This window comes from Salvelinus sp. IW2-2015, unplaced genomic scaffold (genome assembly GCF_002910315.2).
Source record: "Salvelinus sp. IW2-2015 unplaced genomic scaffold, ASM291031v2 Un_scaffold5929, whole genome shotgun sequence".
In the NCBI taxonomy this organism is placed as follows: domain Eukaryota; kingdom Metazoa; phylum Chordata; class Actinopteri; order Salmoniformes; family Salmonidae; genus Salvelinus; species Salvelinus sp. IW2-2015.
In genome coordinates this window covers 16,920-27,095 of record NW_019947194.1, presented here as the reverse complement: position 1 = coordinate 27,095, position 10,176 = coordinate 16,920, and the positions used below count along the sequence as shown (strand labels likewise).

The 10,176-nt window shown below is 41.4% G+C and overlaps 1 long non-coding RNA gene across 2 annotated transcripts in view; it reads right to left on the bottom strand.

Annotated features, from left to right (window-relative positions):
- Nucleotides 1-10,141, bottom strand: part of LOC139026817 (uncharacterized) — a 15,996-nt gene extending 5,855 nt beyond the window's left edge. For both annotated transcript variants that reach the window (XR_011478754.1, XR_011478753.1), the window contains exons 1-2: nucleotides 10,013-10,141; nucleotides 2,401-2,574 (exon numbers count right to left, since the gene is read on the bottom strand). This is a non-coding gene — a long non-coding RNA (uncharacterized lncRNA). The remainder of the gene's footprint in view (nucleotides 1-2,400; nucleotides 2,575-10,012) is intronic.
- Between the last annotated feature and the right edge of the window lie 35 nt (nucleotides 10,142-10,176).

The following is a 10,176-nucleotide window of genomic DNA, read 5'->3' as shown; positions in this document are numbered from 1 at the left end:
GCACTTGCGGAGAGCTGGCTCCGAGCGCACCGGGCTGTGCTTGCGCACCGGAGACACTGTGCGCTTTACCGCATAACAAGGTGCCTGCCCGGTCACTCGCTCCCCACGGTAAGCGCGGGGAGTTGGCTCAGGTCTATAACCTGACTCCGCCAATCAAAAAATGTTTTGAGGCTGCCTCTCGTGCCTGCTTCGATCACTTGCCTCCTCATACTGTCGCCACTCCTCCTTCGCTGCCTTTAATTCCTCCTTTGGACGGCGATATTCCCCAGCCTGCCTCCAGGGTCCTTTACCGTCCAGGATTTCCTCCCAAGTCCATGAGTCCCTTTCTCCATGCTGCTTGGTCCTTTTGTGGTGGGTAGTTCTGTCACGTTCGTTGAAAGGAATGGACTAAGGTGCAGCGTGGTGAGTGTACATTTTAGTTTATTTATAATGTCGGCAACAAAACAAGAAATAACAAATGAACGTAAAGCTACGTAGTGCTCGCAGGCCACTACACATAGACAACTACCCACAATCACAGGTGGGAAAAAGGGCTGCCTAAGTATGATYCCCAATCAGAGACAACGATAGACAGCTGCCTCTGATTGGGAACAACACTCGGCCAGAAGCACAGAAATAAAGATAATAGAATGCCCACCCAAATCACACCCTGACCAAACCAAATAGAGACATAAAAAGGCTCTCTAATGTCAGGGCGTGACAGCAGAAAGAAAAATGTATAGTACAAATATTTGAGTAGACTGACCAGACCAGTTTAAAAAGCAGTATCAGTCAGAAGACAGACAGTGAGGTATCAGATTTAGATTGTATTGACTATACAGTCTACACCATATGTTTCATATAAGGTGACAATATATAATGTCACCTTTTATTTAAGGATATTTTAATATATATCTGTTTAACCGTTTAGAAATGAAATTACTTTATGTATCTAGTCCCCCTATTTCAAAAAGTCATAAGTATTCTGACCAATTCACTGATAGTGTATTAAAGTAGTCAAAAGTATAGTATTTGGTCCCATATTTTTTTTAACACAATGACTACATCAAGCATGTGACTGCCATGATTGAGAAAGATCATGAATGAATCATGAATAATAATGAGTGAGAGAGTTACAGAGGCTACAACAAAACATGCTAACCTCTCACCATTACCAACAACAGAGGCTACAACAAAACATGCTAACCTCTCACCATCACCAATAACAGAGGCTACAATCAATAACATGCTAACCTCTCACCATTACCATAACAGAGGCTACCAACAAAACATGCTAACCTCTCACCATTAATAACAGAGGCTACAACAAACATCTAACCTCTCACCATTCCAATAACAGAGGCTACAACAAAACATAGCTAACCTCTCACCATTACCAAAACAGAGGCTACAACAAAACATGCTAACCTCTCACCATTACCAATAACAGAGGCTACAACAAAACATGCTACCTCTAACCATTACCATAAAACAGGCTACAACAAAACATCTAACCTCTCACCATTACCAATAACAGAGGCTACAACAAAACATGCTAACCTCTCACCATTACCAATAACAGAGGTACAACAAAACATGCTAACCTCTCACCATTACCAATAACAGAGAGCTACAACAAAACATGCTAACCTCTCACCATTACCAATAACAGAGGCTACAACAAAACATGCTAACCTCTCACCATTACCAAAACAGAGGCTACAACAAAACATGCTAACCTCTCACCATTACCAATAACAGAGGACTACAACAAACATGCTAACCTCTCACCATCACATATACAGAGGCTACAATCAAAAATGCTTAACCTACTCACAAATACAAGGCGAGTTTAAAAAAGACAAACAGTGACGTATCAGATTTAGATAACAGAGACTACAACAAAACATGCTAACCTCTCACCATTACCAATAACAGAGGATACAACAAAACATGCTAACCTCTAACCATTACCAATAACAGAGGCTACAACAAAACATGCTAACCTCTCACCATTACCAATAACAGAGGCCACAACAAAACATGCTAACCTCTCACCATTACCAATAACAGAGGCTACAACAAAACATGCTAACCTCTCACCATTACCAATAACAGGAGAGATTAGCATTTTTTCTGATCTTTGTGCCTCTATAACTTTGTTATTCATCATCATTCATTACTCATATTTAAACAGTAACACAGATATGTATGAATTTCCTCAAATAAAAGGTGACATTCTGTACTGTCGCCTAATATGAAACATTCTATCTCAAATCCAAAATGCTGGAGCATAGCACCAAATGTAAAACTGTAAGCTTCACTGTCCTAACACATATGTTGTTGACTATGTGTGCCTGGTAAACACATGTGGATCTGGTGAACAGTTATCACTTGTTGACCAACTACAGGAATACTGACCTCAGAGTCTCCAGTTTACAGTGGGGATTCCCCAGTCCAGCAGAGAGCAGCTTCACTCCTGAATCCTTCAGGTCATTGTTACTCAGGTCCAGCTCTCTCAGGTGTGAGGGGTTTGACCACAGAGCTGAGACCAGAGAAGCACAGCCTTCCTCTGTGACTAGACAACCTGACAGCCTGCAAAGAGTCAAATCATATTAAAATCACACTGCTATTCTTTGGTGGTGAAGATATTGGCAGTATATTTTTTTTAAATGTTCAGATATATCATTGTCCTGAAACCTGCCATATATATTCATAAACGGATGTTTCATTATTAGAAATGACAAATTATCCAAGTTTTGCTTGTAGATGGAAAGATGCATATTACAAATATTTGAGTAGACTGACCAGACCAGTTTAAAAAGCAGTATCAGTCAAAAGACAGACAGTGAGGTATCAGATTTAGATTGTATTGAGTATACAGTCCACACCATATCTATTTTGACAGTGAAGCTAACATTTTAACTGTCTCTTGTGGCAGATTAATCAAAATTAGTTGGGTTTCATAGATAATTAAGATATCTTATCTGCATAATATGCTGATGTGATATACTTGTTATTAGAATGTATCCCTTTGGACTCTGGTGTTGGCAGTTGCACTCAGGCTGTCTTTCACATGTCTCTGGTGCTATGCAGAATATCAGAAAGGGAAGAGGACAGGAGGGAACATTGTCTTCATATGTGAATGTGTCTTTACCTATTCTAAAACCATGTGAATGGATGGTGTGATTAATGGGGAACCAATTACTGGTTTCCACAAAGTTTGTGCGCCAGTCACTTCCCTCTTTGGCCTTGGGGGATGTGTGTGGTAGTGTCTGGAGTTGACAATTGATTTATGCCATTGGTCGAGTTGGTGTTTTTGTGCTAGGAGTAACAGGAACGAGATAGGAACCTCGTCTTAGGGACCAACTGAACGATAAGTTATAGCGAATGCTATCTGGCTACTGGATACTCCTTTCTCATTTAACAAGTCTCACCTTGTGACCCATTCTATGCATCTGTTGTTCGTCATGTAGGTTGGAAGGGGTGTATCTTGGCTATAAAAGACCTTTGTACTTTTGTCTCGCCACTCTCAACGGATCATTAGAAATGGTGAATCGTTGACAAGTCATTGCTATCGCAAAGTTCTCATTATTAAAGATTTAGTTTAAGTATAACTCTGACAAGTGTGATAAGTTTGTCTCTCCTCATGATAGTAAAGAAATGAAACATAACACTCTATACTCCAACATGTTGGACTTCAGAACAAATGTTTCATATGAGGTGACAAAATCACCTTTATTTCAGGGTATTTTCATACATACAGTGGGGAGAACAAGTATTTGATACACAGCCGATTTTGCAGGTTTTCCTACTTACAAAGCATGTAGACGTCTGTCAGAATGCTAATGCACACACACACACACAACACACACACACACACACACACAACACACACACACACACACACACACACACACACACACACACACACACACACAACACACACAACGCGTGGTACACTATATCAATTCTGGACCTTTTGCCATGAGCTGTTAATGCCATCATCAGTCAGGGTCGGGATGTCACAGTAGTGATGATGTCATCACTAAACGCCTCAGGTGTTGTGATAAGTCATCGGCCCTGGACGGGCTTTTACGCTCTTCTCTTTCCTCCTTATATCCTCCTCCTTCTCCCTCTCTTCACTCTCCTCCCATATTCCTCCTTCTCCTCCTTCTTCACTCTCCTCCCTATTCCTCCTTCTCCTCTCTTCACTCTCCTCCATATTCCTCCTTTCTCCCTCTCTTCACTCTCCTCCCCTATTCCTCCTTCTCCCTCTCTTTACTCTCCTCCCTATTCCTCCTTTATTCCTCCTTCTCCTCTCTTCACTCTCCTCCTATTCCTCCTCTATTCCTCCTTCTCCCCCTCTTCTCCTCTTATTCCTCCTCCTCCCTCTCTTCACTCTCCTCCCCTATTCCTCTTCTTCCTCCTCCTCCCCCTCTTCCTCCTCTTATTCCTCCTTCTCCCTCTCCTCTCTCCTCCCCTATTCCTCCTCTTTTCCTACTCTTCCTCCTCCTCCTCTTCCTCCTCCTCCCTCTTCCTCCCCATCTTCCTCCTCCTCCCTGTTAGAGCAGTCTGATATGAAACGTATAGATCTAGATATTCAGTGGGGAAACAAGTATTTATACACTGCCGATTTTGAAGGTTTTCCTACTGACAAAGCATGTAGAGGTCTGTCATTTATCACATAGGTACACTTCAACTGTGAGAGACGGAATCTAAAACAAAAATTCAGATAATCACATTGTATGATTTTTAAGTAACTAATTTGCATTTTATTGCATGACATAAGTATTTGATACATCAGAAAAGCAGAACTTAATATTTGGTACAGAAACCTTTGTTTGCAATTACAGAGATCATACGTTTCCTGTAGTTCTTGACCAGGTTTGCACACACTGCAGTAGGGATTTTGGCCCACTCCTCCTACAGACCTTCTCCAGATCCTTCAGGTTTCGGCGCTGTCGCTGAGCAATACGGACTTTCAGCTCACTCCAAAGATTTTCTATTGGGTTCAGGTCTGGAGACTGGCTAGGCCACTCCAGGACCTTGAGATGCTTCTTACGGAGCCACTCCTTAGTTGCCCTGGCTGTGTGTTTTGGGTCGTTGTCATGCTGAAAGACCAGCCACGACCCATCTTCAATGCTCTTACTGGAGGGAAGGAGGTTGTTGGCCAAGATTCGCGATACATGGCCCCATGCATCCTCCCCTCAATATGGTGCAGTCGTCCTGTCCCTTTGCAGAAAGCATCCCCAAAGAATGATGTTTCACCTCCATGCTTCACGGTTGGGATGGTGTTCTTTGGGTTGTACTCATCTTCTTCTTCCTCCACCACGGCGAGTGGAGTTTAGACCAAAAAGCTCTATTTTTGTCTCATCAGACCACATGACCTTCTCCATTCCCCCTCTGGATCATCGGCAAACTTCAGTGGGCCTGGACATGCGCTGGCTTGAGCAGGGGGACCTTGCGTGCGCTGCAGGATTTTAATCCATGGCGGCGTAGTGTGTTGCTAATGGTTTTCTTTGAGACTGTGGTCCCAGCTCTCTTCAGGTCATTGACCAGGTCCTGCCGTGTAGTTCTGGGCTGATCCCTCACTTTCCTCATGATCATTGATGCCCCACGAGGTGAGATTTGCATGGTACCCCAGACCGAGGGTGATTGACCGTCATCTTGAACTTCTTCCATTTTCTAATAATTGCGTCAACAGTTGTTGCCTTCTCACCAAGCTGCTTGCCTATTGTCCTGTAGCCCATTCCAGCTTTATGCAGGTCTACAATTGTATCCCTGATGTCCTTACACAGCTCTCTGGTCTTGGCCATTGTGGAGAGGTGGAGTCTGTTTGATTGCGAGTGTGGACAGGTGTCTTTTCATACAGGTAACGAGTTCAAACAGGTGCAGTTAATACAGGTAATGAGTGGAGAACAGGAGGGCTTCTTAAAGAAAAACTAACAGGTCTGTGAGAGCCAGAATTCTTACTGGTTGGTAGGTTATCAAATACTTATGTCATGCAATAACATGCAAATTATTTACTTAAAAATCATACATTGTGATTTTCTGGATTTTTGTTTTAGATTCCGTCTCTCACAGTTGAAGTGTACCTATGATAAAAAGTACAGACCTCTACATGCTTTGTAAGTAGGAAAACCTGCAAAATCGGCAGTGTATCAAATACTTGTTCTCCCCACTGTATCTATTTCACCATTTAGAAATTAATGCACTTCATGTACAGTTTCTAGTACCCCTATTTGAAGAAGTCATAAGTATTCTGACCAATTCACTTATAGTGTATTAAAGTAGTCAAAAGTTTAGTATTTGGTTTGATATGCCTTGAACGCAATGACTACATCAAGCCTGTGACTCAAACTCGTTGATTGATTTTGCAGTTTGTTTTGGTTGTGTTCTGGGTTCTGTTTGGCCCAATATTAAAATGGTGGATGATGACTGGAGTAATTTTCTTTATAAGTGAGTATATAACATGTTTCTAAAAATGCTAACCTCTCACTATTACCAATAACAGAGGCTACAACAAAACATGCTAACCTCTCACTATTACCAATAACAGAGGCTACAACAAAACATGATAACCTCTCACCATTACCAATAACAGAGGCTACAACAAAACATGATAACCTCTCACCATTACCAATAACAGAAGCTACAACAAAACATGATAACCTCTCACCATTACCAATAACAGAGGCTACAACAAAACATGCTAACCTCTCACAATTACCAATAACAGGAGAGGTTAGCATTTTTCTGATCTTTGTGCCTCTATAACTTTGTTATTCATCATTATTCACAATTCATTCATGATTATTCATAATCATGTTAGCATCCATATGAATGTACAGTCGTGGCCAAAAGTTTTGAGAATGACACAAATATTAATTTTCACAAACTCTGCTGCCTCAGTTTGTATGATGGCAATTTGCATATACTACAGAATGTTATGAAGAGTGATTAGATGAATTGCAATTAATTGCAAAGTCCCTCTTTGCCATGCAAATGAACTGAATCCCCCAAAACATTTCCACCGCATTTCAGCCCTGCCACAAAAGGCCCAGCTGACATCATGTCAGTGATTCTCTCGTTAACACAGGTGTGAGTGTTGAGGAGGACAAGGCGGGAGATCACTCTGTCATGCTGATTGAGTTTGAATAACAGACTGCAAGTATCAAAAGGAGGGTGGTGCTTGGAATCATTGTTCTTCCTCTGTCAAACATGGTTACCTGCAAGGAAACACGTGCCGTCATCATTGCTTTGCACAAAAGTGCCTCACAGGCAAGGATATTGCTGCCAGTAAGATTGCACTTAAATCAGCCATTTATCGGATCATCAAGAACTTCAAGGAGAGCGGTTCAATTGTTGTGAAGAAGGCTTCAGGGCACCCAAGAAAGTGCAGCAAGCGCCAGGACCGTCTCCTGAAGTTGATTCAGCCGCGGGATCGGGGCACCACCAGTACAGAGCTTGCTCAGGAATGGCGGCAGGCAGGTGTGAGTGCATCTGCACGCACAGTAAGGCGAAGACTTTTGGAGGATGGCCTGGTGTCAAGAAGGGCAGCAAAGAAGCCACTTCTCTCCAGGAAAAGCATCAGGGACAGACTGATTTTCTGATATTCTGCAAAAGGTACATCAGTCAGGCCATCAGTCAGGATGTGGCCCAAAAGTTAATTTACAGCATGCCAGGTCTTGGAAAAGAAGGGTCAACACTGCAAATATTGACTCTTTGCATCAACTTCATTTAATTGTCAATAAAAGCCTTTGACACTTATGAAATGCTTGTAATTATACGTCAGTATTCCATAGTAAAATCTGACAAAAATATCTAAAGACACTGAAGCAGCAAACTTTGTGGAAATTAATATTTGTTTAATTCTCAAAACATTTGGCCACGACTGTAGAAGTGTTCAGAAACATCTTTTATTCTTACTGACAATACAAGTGAAGTGACTCCAAAATGACAGGACATTATTCACCATTCAGTTTCTATTAGGAAAAACATAATCCGAAACACAACCAAGACAAACTGCAATGCATTCAACAAGTAGTAGAATCACAAGCTTGATGTAATCACTGCAGGCATAGAATATGGGACCAAATACTACACTTTTTACTAATTAATTTAACCAAAATATTATGACTTTTTCAAATGGGAGAACTAGATACAAAAAGTGCTTTCATTTATAAACGGTAAAACGTACAGTTGAAGTGGAAGTTTACATACACCTTAGCCAATAAAAATTTAACTCAGTTTTTCACAATTCCTGACAGTTTATCCTAGTAACAATTCCCTGTCTTAGGTCAGTTAGGATCACCACTTTATTTTAAGAATGTGAAATGTCAGAATAATAGTGAGAGAATTATTTCTTTCAGCTTTTATTTCTTTCATCACATTCCCAGTGGGTCAGAAGTTTACATACACTAAATAGTATTTGGTAGCGTTGCCTTTAAATTGTTTAACTTGGGTCAAACATTTTGGGTGGCCTTCCACAAGCTTCCCCAATAAGTTGGGTGATTTTGACCCATTCCTCCTGACAGAGCTGGTGTAACTGAGTCAGGTTTGTAGGGCTCCTTGCTTGCACACGCTTTTTCAGTTCTGCCCACACATTTTCTATGGGATTGAGTTCAGTGCTTTGAGATGGCCACTCCAATACCTTGATTTCGTTGTTCTTAAGCCATTTTGCCACAACTTTGGAAGTATGCTTGGGGTCATTGTCCATTTGGAAGACCCATTTCCGACCAAGCTTTAACTTCCTGACTGATGTCTTGAGATGTTGCTTCAATATATCCACATAATTTTCCTCCCTCATGATGCCATCTATTTTGTGAAGTGCACCAGTCCCTCCTGCAATAAAGCACCCCCACAACATGATGCTGCCACCCCGTGCTTCATGTTTGGAATGATGTTCTTCGGCTTGCAAGCCTCCCCCTTCTTCCTCCAAACATAACGATGGTCATTATGGCCAAACAGTTCTAATTTAGTTTCAACAGACCAGAGGACATTTCTCCAAAAAGTACGATCTTTGTGCCCATGTGCAGTTTCAAATCATAGTCTGGCTTTTTTTATGGCGGTTTTGGAGCAGTGGCTTCTTCCTTGCTGAGCGGCCTTTCAAGTCATGTCGATATAGGACTCGTTTTAATGTGGATTCAGATACCTTTGTAACTGTTTCCTCCAGCATCTTCACAAGGTCCTTTGCTTTTGTTCTGGGATTGATTTGCACTTTTCGCACCAAATTACGTTCATCTCTAGGAGACAGAACGCGTCTCCTTCCTGAGCGGTATGACGGCTGCGTGGTCCCATGGTGTTTATACTTGGGTCCTATTGTTTGTACAGATGAACGTGGTACCTTTAGGCGTTTAAAAAAATGCTCCCAAGGATGAACCAGACTTGTGGAGGTCTTGGCTGATTTCTTATGATTTTCCCATGATGTCAAGCAAAGAGGCACTAAGTTTGAAGGTAGGCCTTGAAATACATTCACAGGTACAGCTCCAATTTACTAAAATTATGTCAATTAGCCTATCAGAAGCTTCTAAAGGCATGACATCATTTTATGGAATTTTCCAAGCTTTTTAAAGGCACAGTCAACTTACTGTATGAAAACTTCTGACCCACTGGAATTGTGATACAGTGAATTATAAGTGAAATAATCTGTCTGTAAACAATTGTTTGAAAAATTACTTGTGTCATGCACAAAGTAGATGTCCTAACCGACTTGCCAAAACTATAGTTTGTTAATAAGAAATTTGTGGAGTGGTTGAAAAACAAGTTTTAATGACTCCAAACCAAGTGTTTGTAAACTTCAGATTTCAACTGTATATGTATAAATACCTTTAAATATAAGGTGACATTCTGTACTGTCACCTAATATGAAACATTCTATCTCAAATACAAAATGCTGGAGCATAGCACCAAATGTAAAACTGTAAACCTCACTGTCCAAACACATATGGTGTGGACTATGTGTGTCTGGGAAACACATGTGGATCTGGTGATCAGTTATCACTTGTTGACTAACTACAGGAATACTGACCTCAGAGTCTCCAGTTTACAGTGGGGATTCTCCAGTCCAGCAGAGAGCAGCTCCACTCCTGAATCCTTCAGGTCATTGTTACTCAGATCCAGCTCTCTCAGGTGTGAGGGGTTTGACCTCAGAGCTGAGACCAGAAAGCACAGCCTTCCTCTGTGACTCCACAA